The following is a 23,567-nucleotide window of genomic DNA, read 5'->3' on the forward strand; positions in this document are numbered from 1 at the left end:
TGAAACACAATTTCTTCCTTCGGAGTTCCTATCTGGTAGCTTCATCCAACGACGGCTTCTTGGGCAGAGGTTTGTCCCTCGGAAATATCGGTAGTTTAGAATGTGTGTAACTTCGAGAGGATGAGGATGATGCTCCGGATCTTTACCATCAAATCGTTCTATCAATTTTTCCGTGAATTCCACATAAGTCTTTATTGGATCATGCCCTAATGTGATGTTGCCGTGGTGCCACCATTCCTACGCAACTCCCTCCAAATGCAACACGGCAAATTTGATTGCTTCTTCTGGCATAGGATTCAGCTGGAAGTAGGTATCAGCTTTCATTACCCACGCTTGCGCTGATATGGAACCCGATCCGTCAATTGGAGATAGATTTACCTTACTCAACTTTCTCCTTAGATCATCGTTAAAGTATCCTCTGTTTTCGCCTCCCGAATATCTCATTATCAAATCTGCGTAATCTTTGTAGGATATATCTTCTTCAAGGTTTGCATTCTTCTAGTCTTTTGTCATCTCTTCGAAGGTTGGTTGTCTCTCTCCGTGTTGTGCCTCCATTTGTAGTGGAAAAGTCGGCATGGAAGGTCAAGAGCATGCTGGCTAAGGGTTTGATTTACCTGACATCGAGTCCGCGATGTGACCATTTTGTTCTCTAGATATTTTGTTCTCCACCAACTTCTTGAGAGTTTCTTCCATAAGTCGTTGCATATCAGTGATTTGTGCCTGATTCCTAACAAGTTCCCTCAGTAATGCCATGAGTTTGGCAGCAGTCGGTTCCCGTTCATCAGCCATTCAATCAACGGAATGTGTCCTTCTCTTCCAGCTATAAACTCTCATTCACTATCCACAGGCTAGTAGGATTGAAGCGCTCTGATACCACTATGATGTTTCCAACCTCCTCTGGTAAATGAATCAATTGGATAATGGTGTGTATGCCCTACAAGGAGATGTCGTATGGATGGTGTACGATGCAAGTGTGAGGAAATGACGAACAGGAGTCCGTACAAAGGCCACAGAGATCGTATGGTAAGTATCACTAAGTCGTACGGTAAGAATTGGATGGCTCAAATAATGAAATTAACTAGGTCATATGGTGAGGGATTGTTGTGCCGTATGGAGGAAATTTGCCAAGCCGTACGTGAAAGAAGAGCAGCCATACAGTGGAATTAGATGTCGTATGGGAACAAGGAGACAGGTCAAAGGACTATGTCGACCGTACAAGGAAGTAAGCAGTCGTACGGTAATGTTTGAAGACCGTATGGATGAACTAGAGGCCATACCAATGAATTGGAGGCTGTACGGTAGTAAGTCGTACAGTGGCAGGAAGGGCATAAGCCATGCAATGATTTGGAAGGATGGGGGCCGTATGGTAAAGGTATGAGCAGTACAGAAATGTCAGGAAGCCACATAGATAGGTATCGGAATCCAAACAGAATACACTCTTGTTCATACACAAACACAATAGGTCCTGATTAAAAAAACCACACAATAATAGAGATTTGAATGTGAGTGATAATTGCCAACAGATGGTGCTCCAATTTGCCAGATCTGAGCGAAGAGATGCATGCAACAACAAAATAGGGTGAGGGTTGGATCTCACCGAAACCACACGAGCCAAATAGGGAAGATCTTTCACTTCCGAAATGGCGAACAATCCCGAACTCCAACAAGAATTCGCAGTACAAAGAAAATATAATCCAAAGCCTACCTACAGACTTCCTACAAGCCATGCTTAAATACCCGTCGGGAAAACCCTTCCGAGGGTGTACAAAGATAGCTGACGGCGACACAAACTTTGGAAACAAAATAAAAATGGGTCCGAGATAAATTAAATCAATCAGCCCGTTACAAAGTTTAATTTATTATTTATTTTATAATGGGAACATTACATATAATGAAATCTACTATCAACACAATCATAAAATGTACTTTTTCAATATAATAAGACAAGAGATTTATCAACTAATAATGTTATATAATATATTAATATAATCAATTTAATATATATTAATTAAATATATAAAAGGATGATTACAATGAAATTAAACAATATACTATTCCAATAACATTATGAATATATCAAAGAATAATGAATGTTGAGGAAAGATATTTGACTAAACCATACTTTTATTCAAAAGGAAGAAAAACAACAAATCAATACAACTAATGCCAACAATGTCTCAATCAGTCAAGAGCGAATAACATGGTATTATTCTATTAATATGGATATAGAAGATATGAAATAAAATAAGCTAAACGCAACAATGATTATTAATGAAGGGCATTGGCCATTAATTCATCTTTCCAATCAGTAATAAGATTTATTAGTATCGACAAACAATATTCAAAGGAAATAGAAATTAGAATGTATCTCTTGAGAAGCAAATGAAGAATGAACATGTATTTTAAAAATATAACCATTATGTGAGGATGAATACATAAGGAAATTAGAATTAATCATTCTAAGCAGGGAGGAATAGGGAACTTAGGAAGGAATACGCAACAACACCAAAATCAGAAAATCTATACGATCAAATAGGAATTCAATATCCATCGAAATAAAAAAAATAACAATAGATAGGGAAGAGATTTGAGTGATATCATGGAGTATTAAATAAATTCTATTTCCTATTGATGTTCACATTCGGGGGATACAATATCCGTCCACTATTCGACAGCTACTAGCAGCAATTGTAGTTATAAGACAACCCACTTTTAGAGGCAACTATAGCAAATTACAAATCATCTTCAACATCCAAGCATTAAATATTACTTGCAAGTCACTATAGTAATGATCACAATAAAAAAAAATTTATAACTGATGCAATGAGACTCTCAAATAGAATGAAACATCTTAGTATAAATATATAATCACTCTAAGTATTTGTAGCCTACATTTGCAGATCTATTTCTATAACACATATCACATTGCACATAACATTTTGGAAATATCTAACTATACCGTCTTAAATTAGAAGCACTTCAATGTAATGATGGTTTAGCACCCATTTAAGGCAGAGTCATCTTTTATTTGCATTTCTCCCCTTCTCTTCTTATTTCTTCTCATTTCTCCTAGGCACAATTAGGGTAGGACCTAATAGATTCTCCTTAGTATTCCTATTTCATGGAGTAAAACTCGACATAGGATCTATCCACTTGGGTTCTCCCTTGCCTTCCACCAATCACTTGGAATCTATTTTCTACACCGAAATTAACTTTTATTGAAAAATTATACATGATTTCGAAAGACCGGGACCGGTTTTGAGACCCCAAGGGAATCCCAAGGGTTTTAGGGCTAGGTTAGCAATCTCTACTCAATCAAGGACTCAGTGTGTCCCTATTGGCTCAATGAGGGATGCAATGTGTCCCTACTTGGGACCTATTTTGGGTTCGTTTTTTAGGTCCCGAGTCCAGGTTAATCTCGGGTGCAAAATTTGAAGTACAGTCTGTCTATGGGAGAAAGCTTATTATGGCCTCTTTATAAGCCCATCCATTTGCCTCATTTTGCATCCATTAGTCAAGTATTCCGATTAAGCATTTATCATGCACTAGCACTCAAACCTTCAAGTCTTCAAGCATTCAAGTGTTCACGCATTCAAGTCATCTTCAAGTACATCCAAGGAGATCCTTTTGCAAGTCATTGGAGAGCAGATCTCATGCATTCATACTTCTTCTACATTCATTCTTCTTCCACATTCACATTCCTCTTGATCTAATTCAATTAGTAAAGAGAGCTCATTGCATTTGATTTGAGAAATCATACTATTGTAAGGTAAATTAGTACATTTACTTACATTTCCAGCATTTCAATTAATTCAATTTCAAGGTTAATTCCTAAACTGGGGTTTGAACAAGCCAAACCCCCCATAAGCAAAACAAAACCATTTTTCTTGCAGGTTGTGGATCCTAGAAGGGAAAATAGAGCACAAATTCGGAAACCCTTTTCACAGAACTTCGTAGACTCTAAATTGTTTCACGATCTGACATTGTTGAGTAGAGATGCATTTCATTCTTGTCATTTCAACCCTGTGTAATGTCCCCTATTAGGACTTACTTGATTTGCTCTTAAAATCCTCAATTAGGGTTTGGGATTACATTTGTTCATACTAAAAGAACTCCAATCCATAATTATTGAAGTGGAAATGAATGCTTTTGCATATCTTCCAATTAAAACGGGAGTCACCTTCCAAAGGACTTGACTTATATTTATTAAGTATTATATTCTTTCCTTAATAATAATTCCACTATTTCATTTCAATTATGATTATCGATTAGATCTCGATAATTGTTGTCTTTGTAATGTGTTTAATTATTGTAATCTCTTAATTACTAACATGCCCCTTCATATATATACCATTAGTTTGTGTTTGACCTTTTTATTTTAATCAATAAGATCAATCAGACTCTTCTTATTTCCAGACTTTAGTACTGCAATGTCTCTATTTGATAATAATGACAATATTGTAGTATCACCAAAAGATTATAAGGGTCAAGTCCTCAAATATGATTGCAACCAATATTATTATCTTTGATGGAATCATAACTTTCCTGTATCGATGATATCGATGCTTTCTTTGATTATTTAATATCATTCTTTTCTATTGCTTTGCCTCCTCCATCATTTGTTGAATTCCTTTATGGTGAATTCCTCATCCTAGTTTTGAATTCCTTTATGGTGAAATTCTCTATACTATACATTTCCCCATTTGTCTTCCTTGGCAATTAGCAGCTTCTTGTGTTGACATCTTCTGAGTTGTTGGCAGTCCGTGTAATGTTCCTCAATGAATCTCCGATGGTCTTTGTGATCTATCGGCTGTCACTGTTTTGTTTCCAGCATTGTGTGTATACTACACATGCTGATTGACAAAATATCAATCCTCCATTCCATTGTTATTTTTTTCTGAATACAAATTCTAATCCCTGAACTTCTCCTTTTTCTGCTATTTATATGGTGCTGATGTGTTTGGTTTTGTTGTGTGTAGTAAGCAATATCATTCCAATGACAGTGATCAATATATTTCTCTACTCCATGTACACTAATGTTCCTACATTTCCTTCTTTGAGTTATTGATGTATGGAATGTTTCTTATCCAATGCAATGATGTTCCCCCATGATATATTTGCTAAGGAATAAGTGTTCAAAGTTTAAGTTTCTCTGATCCCTTTATCGGCACTTGCCCGTCTCAGTGATCTAATGGATTCTGAATTGTTTCAATGTTTTCTTTTTTGCCGATTACTTCTCTGCGTATATTTTTGATATTCCTCTCTTTTATATTCTTCTCTACCCTGAATAATCTGCTACTTGTTCTTATATTTTTTTCCTCCCATCGAATGTCTTAAAGACCGGCTATAAATAACTTTACATTGTGTGGTTGTGTCCCTTCAGACATGCATTTTGGTCATAACTCTAATTATATTTTAATATCATTATTTAGTAGTACTTATATTGAATTAAATGTATTATACAATATGATAAACATTAAGCTCTTCTAATATTAAATTCATTTTTCTTTTATTTAATATAATTATAATGTTATTTGTTTACAACTATGTATTATTTTATTATTTTTAATTATTTATTTAATCTTACTTATTATTCTTATTGGATCGTGCTCTAGAAAGGGGACATTACACCTTGCTTCTCCATTTCAACCTTGACAGACAACCGAACGATTTATGGGTTTTGTAGATCTCAAAGTTTTCAGTCCAATAAGCAAGATTCAACAGTTCCGAAGATCGTTTGATAGTCTGTTTTCAGGTTTGTATTTTGCAAGGTGAGTTTTCCTTCCTTCTCCATAGTAAATACACATTTCCATTTCCATACATTCAACTTTGCGTTGCACATCTACTTTCATTGCTACACTCCATAGCTCTAGCTACCTTAGGGTTTTAAACATTTGGCATTTTGTTTCCAACTCTATAACCATTAGATCTTTGTTTGCATTAGTGCTCCTTCATCATTGGGTTGGCACAAATCTTCTTAGATCTATTACCTTAAAGTTGAGATTGAAAGGATCAATCTCCTTAAATTTCCCTTAGAGGCCGAAATGTGAAGTAGTTGAGCCCTTATATGATTGCTTCACATTTCACCTTGTACACTAACCCAATCAGCGACTAAGGAGATAATAATCGGTTCCAATACAATTTCATGCATGTGTCTAATGACTCTGATCCCATATGTGGACGCCAAGAATTAGTTGATTCCAAATACATCATTATCAACATAATATTGTGATAGTTATGCCATCAAGCCATTACGTGGAAGAAGAATAATTGATATGTTAATTCATACCCAGCTATTAAACTAAGGAATGTAAGCACTAGTTATTATGGAGACTATACACCTGTAAATATTCAAGTTAGGAATCAGTATGAAAATCATGTAGAGGAATATGTGAGAGACTCTATCTCGTATGCAACACATAATATCTAATTAATCTCCTTAACTTCTTAACTTCCCTTCGAGGTACAAGGTTAATCAACCCCCAAAATGTGAAGTAGTTGAGCCCTTATATGATTGCTTCACATTTCACCTTGTACACTAACCCAATCAGCGACTAAGGAGATAATAATCGGTTCCAATACAATTTCATGCATGTGTCTATTCCCATATGTGGACGCCAAGAACTTATTTGATTCCAAATACATCATTATCAACATAATATTGTGATAGTTATGTCATCAAGCCATTACATGGAAGAAGAATAATTGATATGTTAATTCATACCCAGCTATTAAACTAAGGAATGTAAGCACTAGTTATTATGAAGACTATACACTTGTAAATAGTCAAGTTAGGAATTGGTATGAAAATCATGTAGACGAATATGTCAGACTTTACCTCATATGCAACACATAATATCTAATTAATGATCGTTATGTATACAATTACATTGGATGCTTACTCATTGGTGATAATATCATTTAAGGAATCATTACGTAGGAGTCACGTTGAAAAGTCTACAGTCACTAGAAATAGCTGCAATTGATACTAGTTATTACTCTTGTCATCCTTATCATACAAATTAACAATGAGATCAACAATCAAGATTTGTAGGAAATGGGTTTGTTGTTCCTTAATTCCAAGGAAATCTAGCAAGGGACATTACAAAAAGCAATAGGCAGTTCAAAGTAAGCACAATTGAATTCAAATACCTCTTCAGCAAATGAGTAAAACTCGCAACCAATTCAAGAAAATATTGTCACAAAACAGGTTGGGTTGGCACAAAGTCTCAAAATAACCTGCCTCTTTTATTGAATGCAAATCAGATTTACATCCAACCACAAAGTCTCAAAGTGCATAATACAAATTGAAAACATTTTCTTGTGTTGCCTAATGATGATTATTTACAATGAGCTCCCTCTTTTATATAGGAAAAGAGTGGAGGGAAAGGTGGAGAAAAAAAGGAAAAACCTTTTACCACCTTAATTTATTCCCTAACAAACTTCTAACTTTGACTTATTCAAAGTTGTGTGCCTAATGCACTTGCAACCTGATTATATGTTACAACATTGCATGTGATACCATTGTTGGGAATCTTAATGGGAAACAAGATACTAAGAAGGGGGGCGGACGAGGGGAGGCGTGAATCGAGATTTATAATACCTTTCTCTGCTAAAACATTTCACGCCTAATCCATCTCATATCTATAAACTTATACCATAAAACCATAAATATGTAATGCTGAAATGAAATCTATCTAAGCATAACATCCATGAAAATCATTAACACATAACATAATGATTTTGGTAACCCAGGAACACTTCAGTATGAATGTAAAACTAGGGTGGGGATGAAACCCACAAATCTTCACTATTGCAACAACAAAGTTAACCTACTAGGGTTACAATTTGATCATATCAGATGATCTACCATGTGAGGGGTCTACTCTGTCAAAAGCATTTAAGACTGTTAGGTCTTACCTTGTGAAAAGCTTTTACACTTACAATAAAGTAAGCACTCTATTAGGAGACTTGAAGTAGGTCTGTTAGAACCACTTTGTTAAGAGATTTGCCCTGACTCAATCTATTAGAATTGATTCAGTACCTGACCCTTCGGTTTTCTCTAAAAGCTGATTACAGATCTCCTCTCTCCAAAATCTGATCTCCTTATCTGATTGTCTATTCTGTCCTTCACTGCTCTGGTTGCACTATCTAAACTCCTTCGCTCTGTACTTAGCTTGTTCACTTTTTCACTTCGCTTCATATGACTCACACACACTCTCTATGCAATTTTTAGGTTAGGAATCCTTCTTAAATAGATAATCCTCAAAGGTTCTAGATTAGGATCAACGATATATATTTCATCCTTTTTGTCATTTTCCATTCTGATTTTCTGACTGGTAATTCTGTTTGCCTAGGGATCAATACCTTCTGACAAAATACTTAATTTCCTCCTTAATTATCTCTTTGATCCTTAAGTGTCGTATAGAGGTTGGCTAGAATGAATTACATAAGTGTTTGTGCAATTACAAACTCATATGTCAATAATGGTTTACTCAACACTTGAATGTTCTAATGCTCGGCCATAACTAACATTCATGTTGTCAATTGGCCTCCACATATTTTGTTCACTTGGCAATAACTGACTTTCTGCTTGCTTAGTCTCAACTGAATTACTAGGCTTGTATGCTTGCTCGGTCTCAACTAGGGTGCTCGGCAACCTTTGACTTGCTCACCATGTATTGATAGATAGACAAGTCCTTTCAGAGCTCGGCCTTCTCTAGATGGCTTGGTCGCAGTGATGACCGTCCAACTCTACCCTAGAAATGACTAAGTGTTAGACACTAATAGGAAACTCAGGCTTAGAGATCAACAACTACCACATGCAATTACATCTTGTTTTTTCATTACATGCAATATGTCGATTACAAATTACTACATGATGAAAATATTTGAAGTGTCTAACAAGACACAACATCTATTGCATCAACATTTTTGGTCTTCATGCTACTAAAGGAATGCTTTATGAATGATGTGCTTAGGTTGGTGGAAGCATCTCGGACCGGAATATGAATATGCATCCTTGATTGTTTCGTTGAGTGTTCATTGACCATTTTTCTCTTGAAAGCATTTGATGTTTGCAATCATTCTTTCACCTCCTTGTAGGCTCCATTATGTGATCATAATTGCGTTGTGTTGCGCTTTCTTCCTTGCATGCATAAAATCAGCTCTTTAAATGGGGGAAAAACTAAAAAACAAGGTTTTTTGGGAGCATTGCACACGGTGTATGGTTGGAAACATTTGAGACAGCGAATGGACAAAAATTTGAGCTCAACATGAGTGCTTAAATGGTGATAAAAGCCAAATATGGGTTTTCGGTATACATGGAAAATGTATAGATAATGGGAAGCATAACATCTACTTATGAATTCTTATGTTTTCATCGTAAGGAAACGTGCAAGCAACCACCAGCATGAGTTTTAAGTCACAAGGCAGCAATATAAAAAGCGCAAATGAAGTGCATACAAGCATAAAGGTAGGGTTTTCAGATGCAAAAGCATGTGGTAAATGAGCTCACTTTTCATGATTTTTTTTTTCAATAACAGAGTTTTTAATCCCGACTACATGTACAAGTAAGATAAAGTACTTGCACATGCAACTTGGAGAATTTAGACAGAAAATAGAAGCACATCATATACATTATACAAATCTGAAAATTGAAATGAAATGACTTCCATAAACAAAAGAACAAATATATACAACAAAGCCCTATGAAATTGGTAAAGAATCTGACCTTTTTTCATCATGAAAACCTCTTATGCAAAATCTGAAAATGAATCCAATGAGATTTTTGGATTTAAAAAGATTGCATGAATAAGAGTTAAATTGACTTCAAATCTTGACTCAATCCTTGCAAAATGACTGCATTCTTGAGTAAAACTTCGTACCTTTCCAAGTATAGGTAGTTGGAGATTAAAAATGCATAATAATAGCAACCATTTTGACCAAGCAATATGCAATGCATATCAAAAATGGTATCCAAGGCATCAAATGCAACTTGAAAAGAGTTGTAAACAGGCTGAAAATGAATGTTATACCCTAGAACTTACCTTGAGACAACACTTTAAAGATTTGATGGAGAAATATGATCAAACATAAGGCACTTTTGTGCAAAAACGTGCCCTGAAGGGACTGTAAAATTTAATAAAATGTCTGCATATCTGCACTTTTGATGAGCTAAGAATGATCTTTGATGGATTTTGTGCAAAAACTACCCTATTGGAGGAAGAAACCTTTGAATTTTGGTGATAAATCTTGTGCTTCTTTGCTCCAAAAAACCGTTTTTTTCTGAAAATGCCCAAAATAAGGTTTTTACAACTCCAAAACATGTGTTTTTCACTTAGAAATTGCCACCAAAGGAGTTTTGATCAAAATGCATGTGATAGAGATTAATGATGGGTTTTTTCATGGCCAAAACACATGTTTTTGGGTTCAAAAATGTCACTTTATGAGTTTTGGCTATAAACACCTCTCTTTATAATTAAACACATGTTTTTTAGATCCAAAAGCATGTGCTTTTGGCAATGAATTCCCCACCATAATGAGTTTCTAGTGTTAATAAATGTAATGATGTGTTTTTTATAGTAAAAAAGTGCTTTTCACTTCAAAAACTACACCATATGCATTCACATGTCCAAATGCCTCTATTGGAGAAGTATAGAGAAGTTTTTAAGATGCAAAAACACATGTAATTTTTAATACATATGCTTTTGGGTTCTAATTCCCAGCCATGATGCATTTAAATCATAACTCAAGTCAAAAAACACATTAATGGACTTTTAAAATGCAATAACAGGTGCACTTGGGTTCGAATTCCCCACTTATAAGCATATAAGTGATATAAAAATGTTATTGCATTTAAAAAGTCCTATATGTATTTAGGAATTATATTTAATTGACAATGGGCTTTTATAAGGTGATTTGCATGTTGATGATATGCAATGACTAATAAAACCCCACCTATATCCATTTTAGATGTCTTGTGTAGTTATATTTAATAAATAACAATAGTTTTCAATACAATAACACGAAAATAGACTTTAAAAGGCTAATTTTCATAAAACATTAAAAATTATGGTCAAATCAACTTAGAATGAGCTGAAATTTTTAAATGGATGTTAAAATTCACTTCAAATATTTAGAAAAAAATCTTATTCCATATAATTGTCAATAAAAAAAAGCCCACTTTTCGAGGATTTTTAAACAAGATGTGTTGCCGACCTAAAAACCCCCACCTTTTCCTTTATAACTTGAGCTAGACAACTTTGTTTGAGGCCTAAGTTAGCTTGAAACGAACAAGATTGTAAGGGCTATTATCATAAGGCAAAAACAAGACTCAAAAATATTTGCAATAAAAAGAAAAATGAAGAAAAGATGTGAAATATTACCAAATATCAAGCGTTCGCAGTCAAAGAATTATAACTCTTTCTTACAAACATGTGAGGATCTAACTTGATGGAAACATTCAAAAGAAATGCACAAATAAAGTTACATAGAGCATAATTCAAGGATAAAGAATTGCCTTCATAACACTTTACCAATACATTAAACAAAGAAGATACACCTACGAATACATGAGAAAATTGTGGAGGCTTGCCACAATCTTATGAAGCCAAAATTGAGGACGACACATATAATAGCCTCTACTGAAAATTTTGTATTTATTTCTCCACGGTGATATTTCAAGGATTCCAACAATGTATTTTTGGTACTACAACAATTTGTCTTTTAATGCTGGAAACAACTTATACTGGGAAGTTTTGATATCTGCATTTACAGTTGCACGCAAGGGCTTTAGGGCCCCAACAACTAAAGACTTTAGTGGGCCGTTACTAGAGCAATCCGTGAAAAATACACAAGTGCTGGTTGATGATCAAAAAATATTATGGACAAAAGGATGCAACTTCTTATCTGATGGATGGACGAATGGATGAAAAAGAACTCAATTTATGTATGGATTCTAATGGTGCAATCCTATTCAAGTTTATAGATGCCCCAAATGAAATAAAAAACGTTGAGACTTTATGCAATTTGTTAGATGGGGTGATCCCAAAAGTTGTGAGTTAACAATGTTGTCCAAATTATCATGGACAATGGAGATGCATATGTAACCGCAAGAAAAATGCTTATGGATAGACATCTTGAAATTACATTGAGTCCTCATGCTACACATTGCTTGGACTTAAGTTAGAGGACAATGGGAAGATTAGATGGGAAAAAAGGGTGCTTGGAGATGCTAAAAGTGTAGCCAAATTCATCTATACCATAATTGGGTCCTCTCATTGATGAGAAAACACCTAGATGGAAAAGACATTGTGCAATCAAGAGTGGGACAATTTTCGGGCCAATTCCTCACATTGCAAAGCACACTTGGTGCCATTCCTCAACTTAACCAAATGTTTGTGCCTGATGCCTGATTGGAGTCTACATACTCCAAAAAACATAAGGTAGAGAGCATAGTAAGTATTTTTTTATGATGGGTTTAACAAGAGTGGAGAAGATTTGATCAAGGCAAGTAACAACCACATCAATTTTATACAAGACATCTATTTTCTATTTTTAGGGATTAATTTTGAAATATTTAAAAGTAGTTCTCATTTTTTTAGGTGACAAAACCTTTGGTAAGGGTTCTTTGTATGGTGGATGAAGAGGTCATGCCATTTGATTTCACTGATAAGGCCAACGAGGCCATTTCACATTATTATGGCAGTAGTTCAAGACAATATGAAATTCTTTGGCAAACCACTGATCATAGGTGGAAAAACCAACTCCACCAAAGGAAACATGCTTTGGCCTACTTCTTGAACCCACAATTCTACTTCTTCAATTCATTTAGGGTTGTTGAAGAGGTCATGGCAAGTGTTCTTAGACGCATTGGTAAGATGGCACCAAACCATGGCTTGAGAGACAAGGTTCTGGATGAGTTGGAGGTGAGATTTAAGATTTTCTATATCGTATTTATGAATTTTGAAATGTTCATTGTTGAGATTGACAATTCATATTTCTGAATTTAAAAACGATCCTTGTTTATGGCAAGTGTTGTTAGACGCATTGGTAAGATGGCACCAAACCATGGCTTGCGAGACAAGGTTCTGGATGAGTTGGAGGTGAGATTTAAGATTTTCTATATCGTATTTATGAATTTTGAAATGTTCATTGTTGAGATTGACAGTTCATATTTCTGAATTTTAAAATGATCCTTGTTCAAGATCTACAAGGGTGCAGAGGGGAGACTCTTTGCTTCACAACAAGAAATTGATAGGAGACAAACAACCAAGTAAAACGTTTTGTTCAATACTACAAGAAAATATTAGAAACTTGATAATGATTGTTACATCTTTTACTCATTTAAATTTTTAATATTTCTAAATTTTTTTTTGTAGATTTATGGTGGGAGGATTATGGTATTGGCATGCCTAATCTTCAAACAATAGAAGCCTATATTTTGTCCCAACCATGTACTACTTCTCAGTAAACTTCCCCCTTCTTTGGCATCAACCTAGGATGTCTAACTGGCCCACTATAAAAAAGAAACCTTGAATTGTTAATTCACTAAGCATGCACAACCCAAAAAAAGAGCTCAAGATGAGAATATAAAGAGAGAGGGATGAGTTAGGACAACCTTTCTTCAATTTGAATTCACTTTCCCTCCAAAGCTATTTTCAAAGCACATGACAAAGCCTCCAAGAGGTTCAACTAGCTTTTGTCCTCAAAAAATAGCATTTAATCTTTCACGTTATTCCCTTATTCAACATTTGTGTCACCTGGAAAAATCATTAAAAAAGCTTTCAAAACATTAAACTTCCCCCTTCTTTGGCATCAACATAGGATGTCTAATTGGCCCAATTTTAGAAACAGCTTTAAGTTGTTACTTCACTATGAGTAGCACAAGGGTTATGCTTTATAAACACAACATGCCCACTTAATTCACAAAGCAATTTTATAAAAAATATTGATAAAAATAAAATCTCTGTGAAAGAAATTTCTGAACTCGCCAAGGTCGAAACTAGAAAAGACTACATTGCACTAAGGAGCAATAGAGGCCAAGACTAGGTGCTAAAATAGCAACATGCCCAAAATGGAAAGTTTGCCAAAAAAATCTGAAAATCACTATTGGAGATCACCTTAGGACATTGAATCCCCTAACGATATTCTCTTAGCTTATATGAACCTAGGAATAAGCTAATGGAAAATTCATTTTAAGCTAGAGGTGCAAGAAGAGGACATTAGAATTTCTCATGTCTTAACAATCGCAAAGAAACACTCACAACCTTCCCTTGAGCCTTCAGAATTTCCTTCACAAGATCAATTCTATGCCTTAATTAAATGTAGTGGGAACAAAAGATTAAGATTAAAGAGAGATGGTTTCCCATCATGGAGAGAGAACAACAATATATAAATTCCGATATTTATTATTATAACACCTTATTAATGGAAGTTCAGCACCTTATGACTAAGATGCAACAAACGTATTTATAAGATACAAATGTAGGTACACTTTATTATATCAATATTCTAATAAGTAACTCAGTTAACCCATACATAATGTTTCATTTTCACTTATGTGTTAATACCCAATATATTATAACTGTTATTAAGGTGAAATACAATATCCTCTCCACTCATTTTTCTTCCCTCTACTACAAACAAGAACTTGAAAAGATTGACATTGTTTAAGAATTCCGAATTTGGAAAAGTGAACTTAGGAAAGTAGGAAAGCTTGGAAAAGTAAGGACTGAAGCTTGCCTCAATCTTTGTGAGTTTCAAATAATCCATTCAGAGTTTAAACTTTAACACGTGAATTATTTGTTCTATGCAAAACCCAACATATATGCAATAGTGAAATGATAGGATGGGGATAAAATATCATGACTACCTGAGCTATTTTTCAAAGCTCCTTCAAAGAATCAACAGCAGATGATGAAGTTGTACCAACCTGAAAGAATAGAAGCCAAAACTTTCAGATATATATAGAACACTAGAAAGATGCCTAATTGATATTCTAGATACTTAGGAAAGAAGAATTTGAATAAACTGTAAAAAGAAAAACAGTTCCATAATTCATTACCAGTTGGAATGAATACACAAATGGTGACTAAATAGTAAAACCCACATGCAGCAATTCACAAGTTCCGTTTATAAGATCTTTAGGACTTTTGTCCTAATTCTAGTCTTAGACAAAACAAGAGTCAACAAGCTGTTTACAAAAGAACTAATAAACAAGAAGCAAGGGGGCACCATCTCCACTAATATATTCTTGAGTTCAAGCGCTCTTCCATTGAATACTACCATATCTGCAAAAGCACTCAACAAAGCCCAAAGGTTTGAACACAGAAAAAATGAAGAACCATTTAATATGGTTTAAGGCCTTTCAAATTCAACAAGTCGTAGAAATGCTAGGCACTTGGCACAACCTAATGCATGCAAATAAAGTTGAATGGCTACATAGATTGTGTTTGTATGTTGGTTTTTTAAAGAAAACTATTTAAAAATACTCTGAATATCAAAGCTGCAATTTACTTAACTGAAAATCCAACTTATCATTCTCGGACAAAGCATATCAATGTGCAATATCATTTTTCTAGGCACATGATGGAAGAAGAAAGGTATTGTTAGAAAAAGATTATATACTGGCATAGATTGTCAACACCTTAATGAAGTTTGTGTGAAGTAAAAAGATTTTTTGTAAGAAAGCAATGGTCATAGCTTCGCTTAGTGTAGTTCATGTGTACTTGCCCACCTATGTAAAGTGTTTGAAAAAAGGAGGATTTTAATAAATGTTTTGTACTTTGCATGTTTTACACACATTAGACTAAAACTTGTCCACAATAGCAGGGCATGAAGTACCACCTTGGCTAGGGGATTTGGTGAACAACCAACTCCTCAATGTGAGTATTCAAGGGTGGAAACCTTTGAAAAAATGTAATCCCTTTTCCAAAGTGGTTTTAGGCATAGTTGGAAAACTCGCCAAGCCCCTAAAAGTTTAATTGGTTAAAAATCAGTCAATTTTTCAAAAAAACTCGGGAACCTAAAAAAACTGCTAAAATTTAATTAAAACTACAATTTTTTTTGCAAATTGTAATGAGAAGATGCATTTAATGAGTTAATTAAAGTGAACACAAAAGAAACAAGCAAAGTTTAGCTATATATGAATGCATGGTGGGTACGAAATTGAATTCTCATAAGGAATGTTGATGGCGGAAAGCAAAATAGTAAATAGTTTATGTCAAACTAGAAGTCTAGAAGTAAATACTCAATAGTAAATTACTAAATACATCAATACAATCACATCTTCCTCTTTCCAGCTCTACTCAAATTCGCCTTCAATAGCTTGCAATCACCTAAGAATCCCTTGGAACCCTTCTTCTCTCCCCTCCTCAAGCCTCCAAATGCACATAACAAAATTGGTGTTGAAAAAAAGGATGTTCTGGCCAATATCGCTAAGCCTCAAGCCCGGCTGAGTTTGAAGTAAAAAATCGTGAGTTTTTAGAACTGAACGATTTCTTGAATCGGCGATTTTTTCTGGAAAAAACTCACCCAGCAAATAAACTCAGTGATTTGTATCTAATCGCAGATTAAACTACAATTTTGCCAACTATGGTTTTGGGTAGGAAACAACGAATTTCATAGTTGCCAATGCTAGAATCACAACAATGGCTGCAAAACTATGAGAGTGGTGGGAAACCACCATGCCACTATTGGGAACTAGGAGTTTTCCTCTATCGCGTTTTCCATGCTTCAAAAGGTTGCAACTTTTGAAATTGATTCCTTTAGTATATTCTGATATTTCGAGCCTATTATCAATCATCAACGACCTTGAGCATAAGTTCTAAATACATCATTTGGCAATGAAAGCCTATAAGAATATATTTACAAAGGTGTACAATCGATGTTATGATACCTCTAATCTTATATCTCTTTGGTTTTCCTAATAATCTCAAGATTCTGAGCCATAATGAAAAACCAATGGTAAAATATCAAAATAATGAAAATTCATTATAAAAGTATAATATCTATGAAGAAAATGGTAGAATAAATATTTGCTCCTCGCAAAGTTGGAATGGTAAAAACAAACAATTCATGAATACAAACTTGATAAGAAATGTTAGGCACCTTTAAAATGTAGCGAGGGATGACTTAAAAGTCAGGACTTAATGGAAGCCATGGCCAAAAATTTTATAATCACAAGTTACATTATAGAAGCCTATAGCTTTTACTACTGTGCCCTACATGATTTCGAGAATAATCTCAACCGAGGAGGTGATATCTTCCAAACTAACTTTTCTAACATAAATTGCCTCTCAGCTTAATTAAGTGGTTGATGCAATTAAAATGGTTTTCCTAAAAGGTGAACATTTAATGTATTTGCATATAATATGTTATGAGTTGTACACATGCATAGTTGCATGTAAAAATTTGTAGATAATGAAGAAAGATTACACAAGCATAACATATTTGTTCTTTTATAAAAAGATGGAGTTAATAATGGTTATGATTAGGTCCAAGGCAAACCGTTATGTTCAATAATCGTGCCTAACATGATCTTCCTCTACATATATGAGTTGGGTTTATCAATTTACAGATTTACATATATGAGTAAATCTGAGTAATGTTGGAGAGCATGTACAGTCTGCAAGAATACTAAAGAGGCACCTATTTATTTAATTTGGTGCAATGTTCCTTCTCAATACAATTGTGTGTATGTTATATGTGATGTAATATACACCCTTTTTTTCTGAGGTTCTCAGTTTCACCTTTAGATTTTTGGATTGAAAACAATACAAATTGATATTACAAAGATAATATGTAATGTCCCCAACTAGGAGGCTATCAATTTTCATAATTTATGCAAATTACTATGTGTCCAAATCAATCCAATCAAAGAAAACTATAAATTGTTCAGAATACATGCGGTAGTTAACATATTGAAGCCCTGATCCCTTACTTCTCTCCTAAACCTAATCCTAAGGAGAATGCAGTTTACTAGTCATGGGGCACTTGACACCAAGCTACAAGTAGGTTCCCTCAAGGCTTTAGGACCCTGTCACTATTCCGTCTTGGGATTTACCTACTTTGTGTGGTTTTACTCCACCTCTCCTTACACAACACTAACTTACCCTCTTAAGGGGCTATAACAAGTGATTAAGGAACATGCTATGCATAAGATTATATCTCTTGTATTACAAAAAGTATACATATATTCATAGCATATAACTATATTCATAATTATAATTCTGATTTTGTTATTAATAAATATATATTAGCAAATGGTGGCTTTCCATCCTTAATAGCACATATACACAACATTCCATCAATGAGTATCTAACTCAATAATGTTACAGCCTTATTTGTTGTCACAGTATGCTCAATGCATAGTAAATGGTTTAATTTCTAATCTTCTTTGAGACTATTGATTATCTCCTTTTTTAAAGCAAAAAGTTAAAAGCCTGAAAAATATTAATATTATGAAGATAGTTTGAAAGTACATTTACAAAAGGCTCTTATAATCTAGATATGACCTTGATCAGATAGAACAAAATATGGCTTTACATGCCATGTATCTATAATTGTCATCTCATATGAACAAACATTATTAATATCCTCTGACAAGCAAAATAAGAAATTGGAATTAAACTAATTTTCTTCTTATTCCTCCATTACCACTAGATCTATATCATTTTCTCCTTGTCGCTCCTTTGATTGAATGTCCCTAAGCTCCTCTATATATGGTATGTGACTACTTCTTGCATTCTCAAGTGCTTCACCAAGACCTAAATGTCATGCAAAACATTGAGGTCCAGAAACAAGGGTTGTAGTTGAGCCTCTGCTATGCATATGTTTATATCTCTTGTATTACAACATCAGGAGAAAATTTATGCATAAGGATGAGTTGATCATGGGTGTAGATCATAGTAACGAGACTCGCCACGAGTCGGGTGAGTCATCCAAGTCGGCAAGTCAAGTTGCCTTAGCCGGGTCAAAATGACCCATGACCTTGGCTCGGCAGGTCAACTAAGCTGACTCACCCGACTCGCCTGACTCGACAGGGTGACTTGGCTGACTCGCCTAGGTGACTCGGCTGACTCATCTAACTCGGCCGATTTTTATTTTTATTTTACCTTTGTAGTTACGTAATTGATATATGTTATGTATGTGATCAAATTATCTTCTATTTTATGATGTTATTGTGTCTTTAATCTTTATTCAATAATTGGTGCATGGAATTAATTTAAATCCAAAAAATCTCTAAATTTCAAGGGTTTTATCACTTTGCCGAGTCACTACCGAGTCTGAGTCGAGTTACCCTGCCGAGTCCGAGCCGGGTCCAAGTCTCGTTACTTTGGTGTAGATATCCTTTTAGAGTATTGGGTTACGCATTCTTAAACTTATGGATTTCTATTGGATGGAGCAATGGGTACAAATCAACGTTCCACAGGGACGCGTCCCCTATGGTTTCGGGGTCGTGCCCGTACTGGGGATGAAACAAGGATGCAAGGACAGATCTTGGTCGTCCCCTAAGTTGTCCCCTTTTTGGAAAATTCGGAAACGTCCCCAAAACGCCCAATTTTTTCAGTAGGAAACTTGGGGGCAACCACCAATACTAAGGATGGTTTTGTCATCCCCTATCCATCCCCAAAACTATCGGCCATCCCCTTTTTTCCAGCCAATCTGCTAAAGGCAAAGTGCCCCCAAAAAAACATTTTTTTCTTTTTTTGCTGTCTGCATGGCCCCTAGTCGTCTTAAAGACATAATAAAAATATACAATCATATTTGGTCCATAAAAACACTAACTCTTCTAATCATTTTTAGTTTTGACATTCTTGCTAAGAGGAAGGAAAAAAACATGAGAGCAGTAGCAGTAGTGAGGAAAGATTGTGTTTAGCGAGGAAAGATTGCATTTAGTATTTTCTAACTATTTTAGCTGGACTTCTCTTTATAACATTCTGATTTCAGCATGATACTTGGAGCCTCTAGGCATTTCGATTTTTTCTAAATATGTATGTAATATTATTATAATGGAAGTACTTAGTATTTCCCATTTTATAATATTCCATGTATTGATCTTCTAAAATGTCTATGGTGAATGTTTTATCAATGTTATGATATACATATTTGAATTACATCGCTATTTATAAAAATCCCCTATGTTTTTAATCGTCGTCCCCTAAGGTTCCATTCCCTAAATTTTGGCTTCGACCTGTACCTATACCGGAAACATGTCCCCATCCCCTAAAACGTCCTCATCTCGGAAACTCTGTGGAGCGTTGGTACAAATTGGTATGATATTGAATCATGCTTTAAAAACTTTCATAACTTGTCAATAGGAATGCTTTTTTTTTTCCTAATACTAAATATTCTTAATGAGAGGAAGACATTAGAATTAATTTGACATTATATTGCCCTATAAAACCTTAGTTCTTGCAAAAACTATGTAGTACAACATGTTTGTAACATAGGTAGTTGGTTTGCATGAGACATACTCTAATTATCCAAGTCATAATTGCACTTAGACATAAACCATGATTGGCCCTAGGAGTGCTGAAAAAGTAATGCTATGTTAACATAAAATAAGAAAAAAATGCAGTTGGGTTTAGAATAAACCCTTGTTCCTATGTTTTTTAAATTATTGTCTAGTGTGGCACTATGCCACACTACACCTTTATTTTTCATTATTTCAAAGATTTTTTTTTGGGTGGTCATCCACGAAACCTTTTTGGCAACTTGCTACAAGAGCATGAGCCTTAGACTGAACCTATTCAGCTAAGAGCCAAGGACTGAAATTGCTCAGGGTGCACTCCTCACCTCATCCCTTACTTCAATGTCAAAGCTTACACTCATCCAGACTTGATCTTTGGTGGGCTCATAATGAACATTTCAACTTCACCAGTAGACCAAGGGACCATTGATGATTGCAAAGATATTGAAGATGAGCCCAATCAAACATATTAACTCGAATTGAATGGGTACGAAGGTATATCCCTATAAGACCTTGCACTTGATGTAATCTATTCTTTAATGTAATATAGGTTCCATTTTCTCAGAAAATCAGCCTACATAAAAAACTCATTAACTTGCTTGTAAAATGCAGCTAAATAAAAAATTGTTGAAGTTAACTCCAGCTGGACAAAATTATTGAAAAGAACTCGAATGTTTGTAAAATTCTTGCCTCAAAATAATATCATTTTGGGATTTGAATGTATCTGTGTGCCATTTTTCAACTAGAAAACCAAATTGCATGGATGAATCATGAAGGTGTAATTCTGACAATTCACATCTTAAATTTCACTGACCAGTTCCCTACCAGTCAAATTGTATAGCTTGAAGCTAAGGAAAACAACATATTGAATGCAGTGAAGGAAAGCATCAATACCATACAAGCTTTCTGCACTGCAGAATGTGCTTGATCCGATGCATATACAACAAGCTTTTCTAGTGATTTGGTACTATCCCCCTTTAATACTCTATCACGTGCTGCTAGTAATACAACCAAAACAGCTTCACTTGCTGTACCTTGAATAACACCACCACCCTTACCTGCCACAAATTTCTTACCATAAGTACAGAAAATGCAAAACCCCTAAAAAAGAGTTGAAGCATTAATTATCATAGGATGCAAAAAATAATTAGATAGATATAGATTGAGATGAACAATATTTATAATTCATTCATGTAAGGCATCAATAAGTAAAGTGGAAAATCTGTGAACAAAACTAAATACATGCAAAACTAATACAATCCTAATACAATCGCATATTGATAAGCACCAAACGAAAACACAAGACTAAAGAAACCAACAACCTGCACAGATAGAGTAATAGAGACTTTCATCTATGATAGTTCAGTTTTATGTCATTTTGTTTTCAAGCATATTTTTACTTGGACCAAGCTGCCATTTCATCCCCAACCATGCCAAGTTTTAAAAGGTGTTTTTTCGCATATGCAAATTGAAAATAAAAAGGGTTTTTTCTATAACTCAACTAGATTTGTAATCTAGTATGGAAAGGAGTTTAGGTATCAAAAACCAATCATGTGAGGCACTTTTTGTGTACTACTTTCTGAAGATTTATGGCTCATAAATAGTGATCGGTTTATTACTTGGGAAGACTGACAAACCTCTGGTATTGCCCATATAGTTTTTAGTGCTTGATTTCTTTAAGTTGTCAGTCCTAGTTTCTCAACATAATCTTATCTTATTTTATTATGTAATATAATGGAAGGGGCCATAATCCTTCACTTGAACGATTAAAAAAAAATAGTGATACTCATAATCAATAATTAAAAAATATTTAAATACCTCATAACCTTCTATCGGTTCAAAGATATACGTGTTTTTTATCAAAACCTTAAAATACAAATTATATTCAATCCACAAAACGAATCAGGAAAACAAGAATCTTCAATCTTTAATCCTATTCCATCTCAGAAATTCACACATAAAAATCTCTAAATATTGGAAATCCTTTTATTTTTTGTTGTTAAGAAAATTTTCACTTTTGATCTCCCATGATGGATTTGGGTGGAGTTTGAATTTGACAAGAGTTAAGTCAAGGACTCTCTTCTAATTTGTATGCTTTATGAGGAAAACCTAGACCCTAGATACCAGGTCATAATCTTCAAAAGTGGACCCCGAGGATTCCAAAAATTGATCCTTGTAAAAATGGAAATAGAAGAATGGAAGAGACAAATGGATCACCAATGCTAAGACTTAAAAAACTATTGTAGAGTTGGGATTGCAAAACTAGAAATTTGAGGCTTGATTGTTTGGTTTTTTTTTTTTTTTTCGTACCCAATTGCTTTCAAAGACTAGTCTCAGAAGGCGCATTAATGGGCTATTGAAAGTTAAACCTTAGGATGGTAGAAGGGATGTTGTGGTTTGGAAGCCTCATGATCAAAGGGTGGATGAAAATTAATTTTGGCAAGGCTTCTAAAGGTAACCCACATCCGTCTAGTGCAGGTTTTGTAGAGAGAGATAAGTTGGGGAATATCCTTGCTATTAGAGCTAAGAAATTGCCAAAGGGATCGAATAATGAAATTGAATGTTTCACTGCAACAATAAAAACTTGATGGCGAAATGGTTGGGGATTGGTAAATTGCATTTGGAAGGTGATATTCCCAACTCAAGTAGTAAATGCTATAAATAAAGGGGAGACTTACGCTTGGTATTTAAACAAGCATATCCAAAGAATTTGATTAGTTCTAGAGACATTAGAGGACCATAGGGTGTCTCATGTCCTTCAGGAAGAAAATGTTGTAGAAGATAAGATAAGATAAGATATAATATTAATGTCCAACAAAAAACCAAAAAGGTTTATGGGACTGAACATACAAACAGAAGAGTCGACCACACCAGAAACACCAAAATGGTGTCAGAAAAGAAACAAAACAAGACAAAAGAACAAGAAACATAAGGTAAGGACTATGAATCCTTCCTTGGTACAAAGTAATCAGAAACAAAAGGATAAATTATCTAAAGTTGGTATTGGGAGTTCTAACCAAGAAACATTTGAAATTTTCTAAGGCTTTGGAGTCTTCATTTGGCTAATATATAAAGCATGGGATGTTTTTGA

General features: G+C 34.6%; 1 pseudogene across 1 annotated transcript in view; it reads right to left on the reverse strand.

Annotated features, from left to right (window-relative positions):
* LOC149556373 (tryptophan decarboxylase 2-like) overlaps positions 1 to 23,567 on the reverse strand; it is a 377,028-nt pseudogene that overhangs the window by 316,520 nt on the left and 36,941 nt on the right. The window contains exons 5-6 of the transcript XR_016364544.1: positions 21,371 to 21,534; positions 14,876 to 14,935 (exon numbers count right to left, since the gene is read on the reverse strand). The product of XR_016364544.1 is annotated as a tryptophan decarboxylase 2-like (transcript). The remainder of the gene's footprint in view (positions 1 to 14,875; positions 14,936 to 21,370; positions 21,535 to 23,567) is intronic.

This window comes from Cupressus sempervirens, chromosome 5, assembly GCF_028749045.1.
Source record: "Cupressus sempervirens isolate cs-2001-9-10 chromosome 5, ASM2874904v1, whole genome shotgun sequence".
Lineage (NCBI taxonomy): Eukaryota > Viridiplantae > Streptophyta > Pinopsida > Cupressales > Cupressaceae > Cupressus > Cupressus sempervirens.